Source organism: Triticum aestivum, chromosome 2A (assembly GCF_018294505.1).
Source record: "Triticum aestivum cultivar Chinese Spring chromosome 2A, IWGSC CS RefSeq v2.1, whole genome shotgun sequence".
NCBI lineage: Eukaryota > Viridiplantae > Streptophyta > Magnoliopsida > Poales > Poaceae > Triticum > Triticum aestivum.
Window position 1 is genome coordinate 584,013,146 of NC_057797.1, and position 13,229 is coordinate 584,026,374.

The window sequence follows — 13,229 nt, forward strand, 5'->3', positions numbered from 1 at the left end:
ATTTCTGGGAAATGCTAGAACAATAACCAGAGGTGTTGCACATTTTTCCATGACATATTTGGGCTCTGAACTAAATCATATATTATTTGAATTTGGGCATTTAAATACTATAAATAATTAAAATGTTCAAATAATCCTAAACTGAAATGTTCCATGTTGGATATATTCCAAACAGTGGCCATGAGCAGTTTGGAGATTTTTGAGTGTGCCTAAGTATTTTTAATAAAGCCCAGAACAAAATAACAAAATAGAAAAGAGAAATAAAATAGAAATGGAGAGAGAGAACCCCACCTGGCTTACCTAGGCCACTTATCTGGCCGGCCCAGCTGGCGGCCCAGCAAGCTGGCCAGCCCACCGAGGGCACGGGCGTCCTCTTCCTCCTGCCAGAAGGCAGAGGAGAAGACAGCCACGGCGTCGCGGCGTGCCACGCCGGCAGCTGCCCGCCTGGCTGCCCCCTCATCACCCTGGCCTTCCTCCGCAACGCCACGTGCCCCCTGGACCCTCTCTCGACCTCTCCCATCGTCTCTCCCCTCCTTTGTCTCTCTCGCACACGACCACCCGAGCGCCACCGTCGCTGGCGCTCACCGTAGCCATGGCCACCAGCCCTCCTTAGTCCACCCAGCGTTTCCAGAGGCTCCGCCTCGACCCCCTCTCTCTTCCACCCCGAGCCACGCCACCGCGGGAGCCCCACATCGCTGCCACGAGTCATCTTCCCCGAGCACGGCTGCCGGACTCCATCGACGGATTCGTCGCCTTCCGGTCGCCCATGAGCCAGCTGAGCCTGTCGTCGGCCTCACTATGAGCTCCCGGTCCTTTCTCCCTTAACCACGCCGTCATTTTCACCCCGTAGCTGCTGCCCCGCGAGCACCCGAAGCTCGCCGCCGTTGTGCCTCGGCGCCGTCGTGGCTAGAGCCACGGTAGCTCGAAGCCGAGCACACCACCGTGCTCAACACGCTTCCAGGAGCCGGGCGCGCCCACCCATTCGACCTACCGTGCCCCCTAGCGCCAACCCGCACCAACCCCGAACTCCGGTAGCCGCCGCGAGCTTCGTTCAAGCGAGCTCCGGTGCCCCCGCGGCCACCCACCTGTTCCTCTGGATGCGGGAGAGCACGGGCTACGCCCCAGTGGTCTCCGCGAGTCCAGCCGCCGCCTGTAGCTCAAGTCCGGCGAGCCTCCGTCGTTGTTTTGGTCGCCGGCGGGTTAACTCCGGCCGTGCCAACGTGGCACTGTCATTAGTGGCTAATGATGCCACCAACTAACCCCCCTCACTGAATACTGGGTCCCATGCCCTTAACTAACATCAGTTTAATTTCTGCTTAGTTTTATCTAATCCAGCAAGACCCTCACGTCAGAGTTGACCGTGCTGACGTGGATGTTGACCTGACCCCACATGTGTGTGACCCAGACAGCTTTGTGTCACTGACCAGTGGACCCCACTGCTCAGGTTTGACCTGGACGACGCCTGTTGACCTGCTGAGGTCAGCATGACCTAATGCTGACGCAATAAATCATTTTCTGGTTTTAAAATAAATCAGGAAATTCCAAAAATTGCCTAAACTTCTAAAAATCATAGAAATTCAACCGTAGCTCAGAATGAACTAAATTATATATGAAAAATGATCAGAAAAATCTAATCTATCCATCTGTACCACTTTCATGCATGTTTGAACAACTTAAAGTTGCTGTATAAGACAATTTGAATTAATGGCATTTGAAATGCCTTATATGGAGTTTGAATTTGAACCTACGGTTCAAACCAACTCCATTGAACATGTTGCTAGTTGCATTAGCTCAAACCACAGCATATTGACATGTCATGATCAAGCATCATATTGTGCATTGCATTGATTGTGTTTCTTTCTCTGTTGCCGGTATTTGTCCCCTCTCGATAGACATTGTTTCGACGCTGTGATCGTTGACACTGATGAAGACTCAGTGCTATCTTCAGAAGTGCCAGGCAAGCAAAATCCCCTTGTTCATTCCGATACAATCCCACTCTCTCGCTCCTGCTCTCTTTTACCGCATTAGGACAACAACGATTCAACTATTACATGCTGCGGTAGTTGAACCCCTTTCCTCTGCATGACCTGTCATTGCCACAGTAAATAGATGAAACCCACTAGCATGAGTAGGAGTTGTTTGAGCCCTGATGTGCCTACTCATTCATGTTTGTTTGTCATGCCTGCTACTGCTTAGAGTTGAGTCAGTTCTAATTCATCGGGGATTAATCGGAGGTGTGTAAACATGTCCTACTGTTGAAAGCTAAGTGTGTGAACACAATTGGCTAAAGGTAGTGGTGAGAGGCCATGTAGGAGTACATGGTGGGTTGTCTCATTGAAGCCATCCTCAGGAACTGAGTTATGTGTTTGTGATCCATGAAACAGTTACTACCACGCATTGGGCCCGAAACCAATGGACCCTCTCGGCTTCTTAATCACCCTAGTACTCTGTCCAGGAGTTGCAAATAGTTTCTGGTGTTTGTAGGTTATGTGTTGGCGGCCGTGCGTAGCGCTGACCCTAGGGGTGGGCTATGTTGCGGTAGATACACCATGGCACGGTGTACCGGGCGCCCGTTTGGTGTCTCGGGAACCCTGTTCACATCGTTCGGGGCCGTATGTGGAAACCTCGGCCGGACTCCCTGCAGATGGAACCTGGATAGGCGATAAACCTGGACTAGAGACTTAAGTGTTTAGGTAGGCCGTGGCCGACACCCTCGTTGGGCTTCCGCTTGAAGGTTGCCGAGTACATGTCGTGTAAACGGCGGTAAGTGGTGAGAGCGTGTGTGAAGAAGTACACCCCTGCAGGGTTAACATCATCTATTCGAATAGCCGTGTCCGCGGTAATGGACTTCTGGGTTGCCTAGAACAGTTCATAGACAAGTGAAAGTGGATACTCTAAAACTCGCAAGATAAGTGTGAGTGCTATGGATGGCGTTCTTGTAGGGAGACGGGAGCGGATCCATAGTGGTGTGTTGAATGGTGAATATGTGGACTCGTGTGCGCCACCTCAAAAGAGTTGCTTGCAATCGTAGTTCAGGTTAGCCACTGAGTCAAAGCTGGCTTGCTGCAGTTAAACTCCACCATCCCCCTTGTTGATACCGATGCATATGTAGCTAGTTCTGATGTAAGTCTTGCTGGGTGCATTTGTACTCACGTTTGCCTATTTTATGTTTTGTAGAGAGACGTCAGTCTCGCTAGTAGTTCCGCATGGACTTCGACGTTTAGCTTGATACCTCAGCTACGATCTTGTGCCCTTGGCAGGATCTGGTAGATAGTCAGGCTTCTCAGCCTTCTTCATTCGTAGTTGTCTGTACTCAGACAAGTTAAGCTTCCGCATGTGCTTGTCTCTATATGTTGGGTCATAAGACCCATGTTTGTAATATCTCGCTCCTCGGAGCCTAATGAATAAATACTTTGAGTCGTAGAGTTATGTTGTGATGCCATGTTGTATTTACACATATCGAGCATATTGTGTGTATAATTGAAATGCTTGGTATGTGTGGGATCCGACAATCTAGTTGTTTATCCTTGGCAGCCTCTCTTATGGGGAAATGTAGTCCAGTGCTTCCTTGAGCCATAGTAGTCCGCTACAGCCCGGTTCACCGGAGTCCTGCTAGCCCAGCACTACTGCTTAGATCACTTGACTGGTCGGCATGTGTTTCACTTTGTTCCTGTGTCTGTCCCTTCGGGGAAATGTCACGCGGTGACATCCGAAGTCCTGTTAGCCCAGCGCTACAGCCCGGATTCACACGCTGCTGACCGACATGCTCGATGTGATTCATGTATGCCTGTCCCCATAGGTTAGTGCCGCTTTGGGTTCACGACTAGCCATGTCGGCCCGGTTCTCTGTCATATGGATGCTAGCGACATTATCATATACGTGAGCCAAAAGGCGCAAACGGTCCCGGGTCATGGTAAGGCGACACCCATGGGAATACCGTGCGTGAGGCCACAAAGTGATATGAGGTGTTACCGGCTAGCTTTCGATCTGCTATAGACGGCCAAGTGAATTGGCCCGCAGTGCGAAGCCGCCGAAGACGAAGATCTATCTGGGGAGGAAGGTCTCACCCTGGACTGCATTGCTATCGATGATTGTAGGAGCCATCGAGCCTGACGGCAACGACACAGAGGAACTCTCAATGAAAGCACCAATGTCGGTGTCAAAACCGGCGGATCTCGGGTAGGGGGTCCCGAACTGTGCGTCTAGGCTGGATGGTAACAGGAGGCAAGGGACACGAAGTTTACCCAGGTTCGGGCCCTCTCGATGGAGGTAAAACCCTATGTCCTGCTTGATTAATATTGATGATATGGGTAGTACAAGAGTAGATCTACCACGAGATCGAGGAGGCTAAACCCTAGAAGCTAGCCTATGGTATGATTGTTGATGTGTATGTTGTCGTACGGACTAAAACCCTCCGGTTTATATAGACACCGGGTAGGGTTAGGGTTACACAAAGTCGATTACAATGGTAGGAGATCTTCATATCCGTATCACCAAGCTTGCCTTCCACACCAAGGAAAGTCCCTTCTGGACATGGGACGGAGTCTTCAATCTTGTATCTTCATAGTCCAGGAGTCCGGCTGAAGGTATAGTCCGGCCATCCGAACACCCCCTAATCCAGGATTCCCTCAGTTGCCATCGAGGATAACAAGACGAGGTTTATTTCATATTGCATGAATTTATATCTCTACATCATGTTATCTTGCTTAAGGCGTTACTCTGTTTTTAACTTAATACTCTAGATGCATGCTGGATAGCGGTCGATGAGTGGAGTAATAGTAGTAGATGCAGAATCGTTTCGGTCTACTTGTCACGGACGTGATGCCTATATACATGATCATGCCTAGATATTCTCATAACTATGCTCAATTCTATCAATTGCTCAACAGTAATTTGTTCACCCACCATAGAATACTTATGCTCTTGAGAGAGGCCACTAGTGAAACCTATGCCCCCCGGGTCTATTCTCATCATACCAATCTCCATCACTTTAATCTTGCTTTGCTTTTTTACTTTGCTTTTACTTTTTACTTTGCATCTTTATACCAAAAATACCAAAAATATTATATCTATCAGATCTCACTCTCGTAAGTGACCGTGAAGGGATTGACGACCCATAATCGCGTTGGTTGCGAGTAGCTATCGTTTTGTGCATGTACGAGGGACTTGAGCGTGGCCTCCTACTGTATTGATACCCTGGTTCTCAAAAACTGAGGGAAATACTTACGCTACTCTGCTGCATCATCCCTTCCTCTTCGGGGAAAACCAACGCAAGCTCAAGACGTAGCAGCGCCTTCAATCCATAGTAGTTGCTCCCGTTGCTAGCGTTAACTCCACCCTCGTGAGCTGGATGGGAGCTGGACCGATGTCTCGTCCCGGAAAAACCGGCGCCCAAGCTCTGGCACGGCGGGCAATAGGTCGCGCCCCTCTCCGGCTCGGCTTGGGCGTCGAGGCGACTTCAATGCTTCTGCCGGCCGGGCTGCTTTCTTAAGCCAGTTCCGCGTTAAGTGCTTTCGCTGCTTGAGTAGGAAGCACCGTAGGAAGGATTGTAGAGACCCGATCTGCTGCATCATCTGCAACCACTCCGGCCATTTCGGTCACGAGTGCTCACAGAATCCCAGGCGCAACCCCATCGCGGCCGCCGCTAGGGTGCCGGCGCGGGATAGACTCCGTTTTGCCTCCGCTGCTTCCACCGCTCCCGCGCTTCCATACTCCACCGCGTCACCGCTTCCTGCCATGGAGGGCACCCACGTTGCCGACCCCGCGCACCGCCCGCGGCAGAGTTGCAAGGTGGTGATGTCAACCCCTGCCCTAGAGCACGCCATCTTCGTCCTCAAGCGCCAGGCAGTGTTGCTCACGGCGGCGGACACACGGCGAACCTCCAGCGCCATGGCGGTCGGGCAAGAGCTCGAGGCTCGGCTGCGCATCCCGCCGCACCTGCTGCGGATCACCAGCCACGACCCGGAGGACTACCTCATCATGTTCGATCTGCCGATCCACCAAGACCAAGTTGTCAAGCTGGGCTCGCTGTCGGTTGACGGCACCAAGTTCTTCATCAAGCGCTGGCACAAGGACGACCACGCGTTGGTTCAAACGTTCAACTACCATGTCCGGGTGGTCATCGAGAAGATGCCGCAGCAGTTCTGGTCCGTCGAAGGGGCAGAGGAAGCTCTCGGCTGTCGCGTCGACCGCCTCGACAGCCGCACTTACGAGCGCAACCACACCAACAGCTTCGCCTGCTGGGTGTGGGTTTGGGACGTTGGGCTCATCCTGACGACGCACATGTTCTGGCGGATGGAGCATGGGGCGGATCGCGTGGAGGAGATGCTGGGCTTCTCGCCGCCGGGCCGTGTTGTCGCCGCCCCCCCCTCTGCGAGCCGTCACGATGTCCTCATCCATGTGGACCGCATCAAAGACTAGTCACCCTACGAGCCGCGGTCACCGCAGTCGGCGCAGAGCGGCCTGCCCTCTTCGGACTCCGACTCCGACGACAGACCCATGCCGCAGATCATCCCCGTAGGCTCTTGGAAGAAAGGAGTGGAGGATGGCCAGCGTACGCCGCACCCCCGGCGCTAGCTCGCCGTGCTAGCTGACGTGGGCTGCCGCGGTGTCCCCCGCGGTGGTGGTGGCCACAAGGATGACGATGGAGAAGACCAGGGCGGGTGCAGATCCTAGAAGGACACGCTTCTAGGTCGAAGCTGCGCCGGGAAGGAGAAGGCTCCGGAGCAGGAGAGCTCCTCTCGACGCCGCAACCGCTCCCCGCCAGGGCAGCGTCGCTCGGAAAGCTCACGGGGACGTCGGAACACCGGCCTTCGCCACGCCACGAGTGCGGGGGGTGCTCTTCTCCAAGCACCGCGCCCCCTTCCCCCGCCGATGCTGCTTCAATCCCCGACCCCATCGCCGACTTCTTCACCGGCGCCAAGGGCCAGCTTCCGCAGCCACCCCCTTTGACTGGATGGCCGCGGAGCTGGAGGCCCACGTGGCAGCTGCTTCCTCGGCACCGCTGGAGTTCAATGACTAAGTCAACAATGCCGACGCGCCAGCTGCGGGCCTGCCAGACGCCTTCGTCCCAACCCTGGCTGGCCCAAGCGAGGTGGTGGGCCTTCTCAATCGCAAGGAGCCGGCCCGCCACACGGCGGTGGAGATGCAGCTGGGGGCCGTCATCTAGCAGGTCTGCTGCCTTCAGCTTGGTGCAGAGGGCGAGGCTTCAGACCTGGCCGTGGCCCCGCTGCGCCTCTTCCAAGCCACCAAGCCGCCGCTGGTGCTAGAGGCGCCGGTGCTTCGCTCATCGACCCCACCCAAGACCAGAGCTGCTCCTGCCCCTGTTCGCCATAGCGCCCGCCAAGATGCAAACCCGATGACTGTGCCGGTCGTGCAACGGGGGACACTACGGCTGGTGCATGAGCTGCTTGCTTGGTCCAAAGGAGAAGATGACCGCCAAGACGGCCGAGAAGCTACTGTGCAAGTTCGACGAACCGCTCACCGATGGTGACATTGCCTGCATCGCCAAGCCTACTTGCCTCAACAAGGAGGCGCTGCGTGTGGCGGCCGCCATGGCCGGCGCTGATGGAGCTGCCGAGGAGGCCGCGGTCTGATCATGTTAGGGCAATGCTTTAGAAATCTCCAGCGGCGCCCGGCCTTAAGCGGGGTTGAGTTAGGATCCAATGTAATCTCTGTAGGGCTAGTTGTTAGGAGTAGATGGCGCTACTGCAATTTGGGGCCTATTGGTGGGCATCAGCGTCCCCTGGAAGATGGCGGAGTGTGTTTGTCATTCGGTTTAATTTCGTTCAATGAAACTAGTAGCCGTTGGAGTATGATCATGTTTCCATATGGATGACAACCTTTGCCCCATAGTTAGCTGGAATGTGCGAGGGCTCAATGTGCCGGCCAAACATGACGCTGTCTGTGAAGCAGTAGCTGTACATCGACCGGCGATCCTCTGTCTTCAGGAAACGAAGATCGACGACTGGTCCCCAGCCCTGGTGAGGGACATAGGTGGTAGCAGGCTAGCCGACTGCGTAGTGTTACCTGCGATCGGCTCCCGTGGCGGGGTTGCCATTTTGTGGGACAGCCAGATCGTTTCGATCGTGTCTCAGGCTGTAGGAGAGTTCGCTATCACTGCAAAAGTGATTGTCCTCCATTCGGCCACCGTCTTCTGGTTAACTGCAGTCTACGGGCCGGCAAAGGACGCTCGGAAGGATGCATTCCTTCTCGAGCTGGCAAGATCTGCACTCCCCTCTAGTGATCCCTAGCTTCTCACCAGCGACTTTAACATTATCTATGAAGCTAGAGATAAGAACAATTTCAACCTGAACCGGTGGATCATGGGGAAGTTTAGGGCAGCTTTAGATGCAGCCTGGTTGCGGGAAATCAAGTGTAAAAATAGGAAGTTCACATGGAGTAATGAACGCCAAAACCCCACGCTGGTTAGTATAGATAAATTTTTCTGCACGGTTAGCTGGGAGCTTCTCTTCCCCGCCTATGGCCTGATGGCCGCAGCCACGGCGTGCTCCGACCATTGCCCACTGATCCTGGCGCCATGCAACGCCCCGCCCCGTCGTGCTTGTTGGAAATATGTCCTAGAGGCAATAATAAAATGGTTATTATTATATTTCCTTGTTCATGATAATTGTCTATTGTTCATGCTATAAGTGTGTTATCCGGAAATCGTAATACATGTGTGAATACATAGACCACATGTCCCTAGTGAGCCTCTAGTTGACTAGCTCGTTGATCAATAGATGGTTACGGTTTCCCGACCATGGACATTGGATGTCATTGATAACGGGATCACATCATTAGGAGAATGATGTGATGGACAAGACCCAATCCTAAGCATAGTGCAAGATCGTGTAGTTCGTCTGCTAAAGCTTTTCTAATGTCAAGTATCTTTTCCTTAGACCATGAGATTGTGCAACTCCCGGATACTGTAGGAATACTTTGGGTGTGCCAAACGTCACAACGTAACTCGGTGACTATAAAGGTGCACTACGGGTATCTCCGAAAGTGTCTGTTGGGTTGGCATGAATCGAGACTGGGATTTGTCACTCCGTATGACGGAGAGGTATCTCTGGGCCCACTCGGTAAGACATCATCGTAATGAGCTCAATGTGACTAATGGTTGGTCATGGGATGATGTGTTACGGGACGAGTAAAGTGACTTGCCGGTAATGAGATTGAACGAGGTATTGGGATACCGACGATTGAATCTCGGGCAAGTAACGTACCGATTGACAAAGGGAATTGTATACGGGATTGCTTGAATCCTCGACATCGTGGTTCATCCGATGAGATCATCGTGGAACATGTGGGAGCCAACATGGGTATCCAGATCCTGTTGTTGGTTATTGGCCGGAGCGTTGTCTCGTTCAGGTCTGCATGGTTCCCGAACCCGTAGGGTCTACACACTTAAGGTTCGATGATGCTAGGGTTATTAGGAAGATTTGTATGTGATTACCGAATGTTTTTCGGAGTCCCGGATGAGATCTCGGACGTCACGAGGAGTTCCGGAATAGTCTGGAGGTGAAGATTTATATATGGGAAGTCATCATACGGTCACTGGAAATATTCGGGGGTATACCGGTATTGTACCGGGACCACCGGAGGGGTTCCGGGGGTCCACCTACCCCGGAGGGCCTTATGGGCTGTAGGTGGAAGGGAACCATCCCCTAGTGGGCTGGGCGCCATCCCCCCCTAGGGCCCATGCGCCTAGGGTTTGGGGGAAACCCTAAAGGGGGGCGCCCCCTCCCCCTTGGCCGCCGCCCCCCCTCTAGATCTCATCTAGAGGGGCCGGCCCCCTTCCCCCTTCTCCCTATAAATAGAGGGGCGAGGGGAGGGCTGCAACACCACATCCAAGGTGCAGCCCCTCCCCTCCCCAACACCTCTCCTCCTCCGCGTGAGCTTGGCGAAGCCCTGCCGGAGAACTGCCACTCCATCACCACCACGCCGTCGTGCTGCTGTTGGAGCCTTCTTCCTCAACCTCTCCCTCCTCCTTGCTAGATCAAGGTGCGGGAGACGTCACCGGGCTTCACGTGTGTTGAACCCGGAGGCACCGTTGTTCGGTGCTTAGATAGGATTTGGCCGTGATCTGAATTGCTATGTGTACGACTCCTCCAACCGCGTTCTTGCAACGCTTCCGACTCGCGATCTTCAAGGGTATGAAGATGCACTCCCCTCTCTCGTTGCTAGTTACTCCATAGATTGATCTTGGTGATGTGTAGAAATTTTTTAATTTCTGAAACGATCCCCAATAGTGGCATCATGAGCTAGGTCTACGCATAGTTTCTATGCACAAGTAGAACACAAGTTGTTGTGGGCGTCGATTTTGTCAATTTACTTGCCGTTACTAGTCTTATCTTGATTCAGCGGCATCATGGGATGAAGCGGCCCAGACCGACCTTACACGTACGCTTACATGAGAATGGTTCCACCGACTGACATGCACTAGTTGCATAAGGTGGCTAGCGGGTGTCTGTCTCTCCCACTTTACTCGGATCGGATTCGATGAAAAGGGTCCTTATGAAGGGTAAATAGAAATTGGCATATCACGTTGTGGTTTTGGCGTAGGTAAGAAACGTTCTTGCTGGAAACCTATAGCAGCCACATAAAAACTTGCAACAACAATTAGAGGACGTCTAACTTGTTTTTGCAGCATATGCCGTGTGATGTGATATGACCAAAAGGATGTGATGAATGATGTATGTGATGTATGAGATTGATCATGTTCTTGTAATAGGAATCACAACTTGCATGTCGATGAGTATGACAACCGGTAGGAGCCATAGAAATTCTCTTAATTTATTTATGACCTGCGTGTCAACATAAACGTCATGTAATTACTTTACTTTATTGCTAACCATTAGCCATAGTAGTAGAAGTAATAGTTGGCGAGACAACTTCATGAAGACACGATGATGGAGATCATGATGATGGAGGTCATGGTGTCATGCCGGTGACAATGATGATCATGGTGCCCCGAAGATGGAGATCAAAAGGAGCAAAATGATATTGGCCATATCATGTCACTATTTGATTGCATGTGATGTTTATCATGTTTTACATCTTATTTGCTTAGAACGACGGTAGCATAAATAAGATGATCCCTCGCAATAATTTCAAGAAAGTGTTCCCCCTAACTGTGCACCGTTGCTAAGGTCCGTTGTTCCGAAGCACCAGGTGATGATCGGGTGTGATAGGTTCTAACGTTCGCATACAATGGGTGTAAGCCAGATTTACACATGCAATACACTTAGGTTGACTTGACGAGCCTAGCATGTACAGACATGGCCTCGGAACATGGAAGACTGAAAGGTCGAACATGAGTCGTATAGAAGATACCATCAACATGAAGATGTTCACTGATGATGACTAGTCCGTCTCACGTGATGATCGGACACGGCCTAGTTGACTCGGATCATGTATCACTTAGATGACTAGAGGGATGTCTATCTGAGTGGGAGTTCATTAAATAATTTGATTAGATGAACTTAATTATCATGAACAAAGTCTAAAAATCTTTGCAATATGTCTTGTAGATCAAATGGCCCACGCTAATGTTGCCCTCAACTTCAACGTGTTCCTATAGAAAACCAAGTTGAAAGATGATGGCAGCAACTACACGGACTAGGTCCGTAACCTGAGGATTATCCTCATAGCTGCCAAGAAAGCATATGTCCTTGATGCACCGCTAGGTGAAGCACCTGTTTTCCCAGCAGATCAAGACGTTATGAACGCCTGGCAGACGTGTAGTGATGATTACTCCCTGGTTTAGTGCGGCATGCTTTACAGCTTAGAACCAGGGCTCCAAAAGCGTTTTGAGCAACACAGAGCATATGAGATGTTCCAAGAGCTAAAAATGGTTTTCCAAGCTCATGCCCGGGTCGAGAGATATGAAGTCTCTGACAAGTTCTATAGTTGTAAGATGGAGAAGAATAGTTCCGTCAGCGAGCACATACTCAAAATGTCTGGGTTGCACAACCGCTTGTCTCAGTTGGGAGTTAATCTCCCGGATGATGCGGTCGTTGATAGAATCCTTCAGTCGCTCCCACCTAGCTACAAGAGCTTTGTGATGAACTTCAATATGCAGGGGATGGAAAAGACCATTCCTGAGGTATATTCAATGCTGAAATCAGCGGAGGTGGAAATCAAAAAGGAACATCAAGTGTTGATGGTGAATAAAACCACTAAGTTCAAGAAAGGCAAGGGTAAAAAGAACTTCAAGAAGGACGACAAGGGAGTTGCCGCGCCTGGTAAGCAAGTTGCCGGGAAGAATCCAAAGAATGGACCCAAACCTGAGACTGAGTGCTTTTATTGCAAGGGAAACGGTCACTGGAAGCGGAACTGCCCCAGGTACTTAGCGGATAACACTACAAAAAAAGACACATTCGTGACATTTTGGGCCGAACGAATTTTTTTCAGTCATACATATGACACTTCTATGACGATAATCATGACAAAACCCGGTATCATCATAGATGTGGTGGGCTCCTACTTCTATGACAAAAAATCATGACAGAAAATGGGCTTTTCGTCCTGGGCGGGCCGGAGACGCAGCTGCATGACATTCTTTGGGCCGTCCATGACGGAAAAAACCGTGGTAGAAGCGAGGGTGAGGAAAATTTTGGGGAGTTCCCGGTTATGGTGGGAGGTCGGGGGCCGAGCGATGCATGCTTCTCTCATACACGTACGCGCGTGTGTGCAAGGCGTTGGCTCTAACTGAACCCGAGCGAGGTGTTGGGCTCTAACTGAACCCGAGCGATTGCACTACAGGCTACGCGTTACTGAACCCGAGCGATCGATCGATGGCTGTTAACTGAACCCGATCGAGCGATTCCTTCGCTAATGCTGCTAACTGAAGCCTATCGTTGCTGCCTCTAGATGAACAGTGAGCGTTGCAGGGGGGGGTTGGATCAATAGTTCTCGGTGGGGGTGGATGAACAGGACCCCGTGGTGTTGCCTCTGGATGAACAGGACCCCGATCGATCGAGCCGGTTGGGGCTGGATGAACAGGACCCCGTGGAGGGCTGGATGAACAGGACCACCCCATGGAGGGCAGGATGAACAGTAGACGATGGAGGGCAGGATGAACAGTACCCCGTGGAGGGGTGGTTGAACAGGAGCCCGTGGAGAGGGATGGTTGAATAGTAGCCCGTGGAGTAGCGTGCGGTGAAGGCTGGATGAACAGGAGCCCGTTGATGAACAATCGCAGGTGGAGGCTGGAGGAGGTCGAC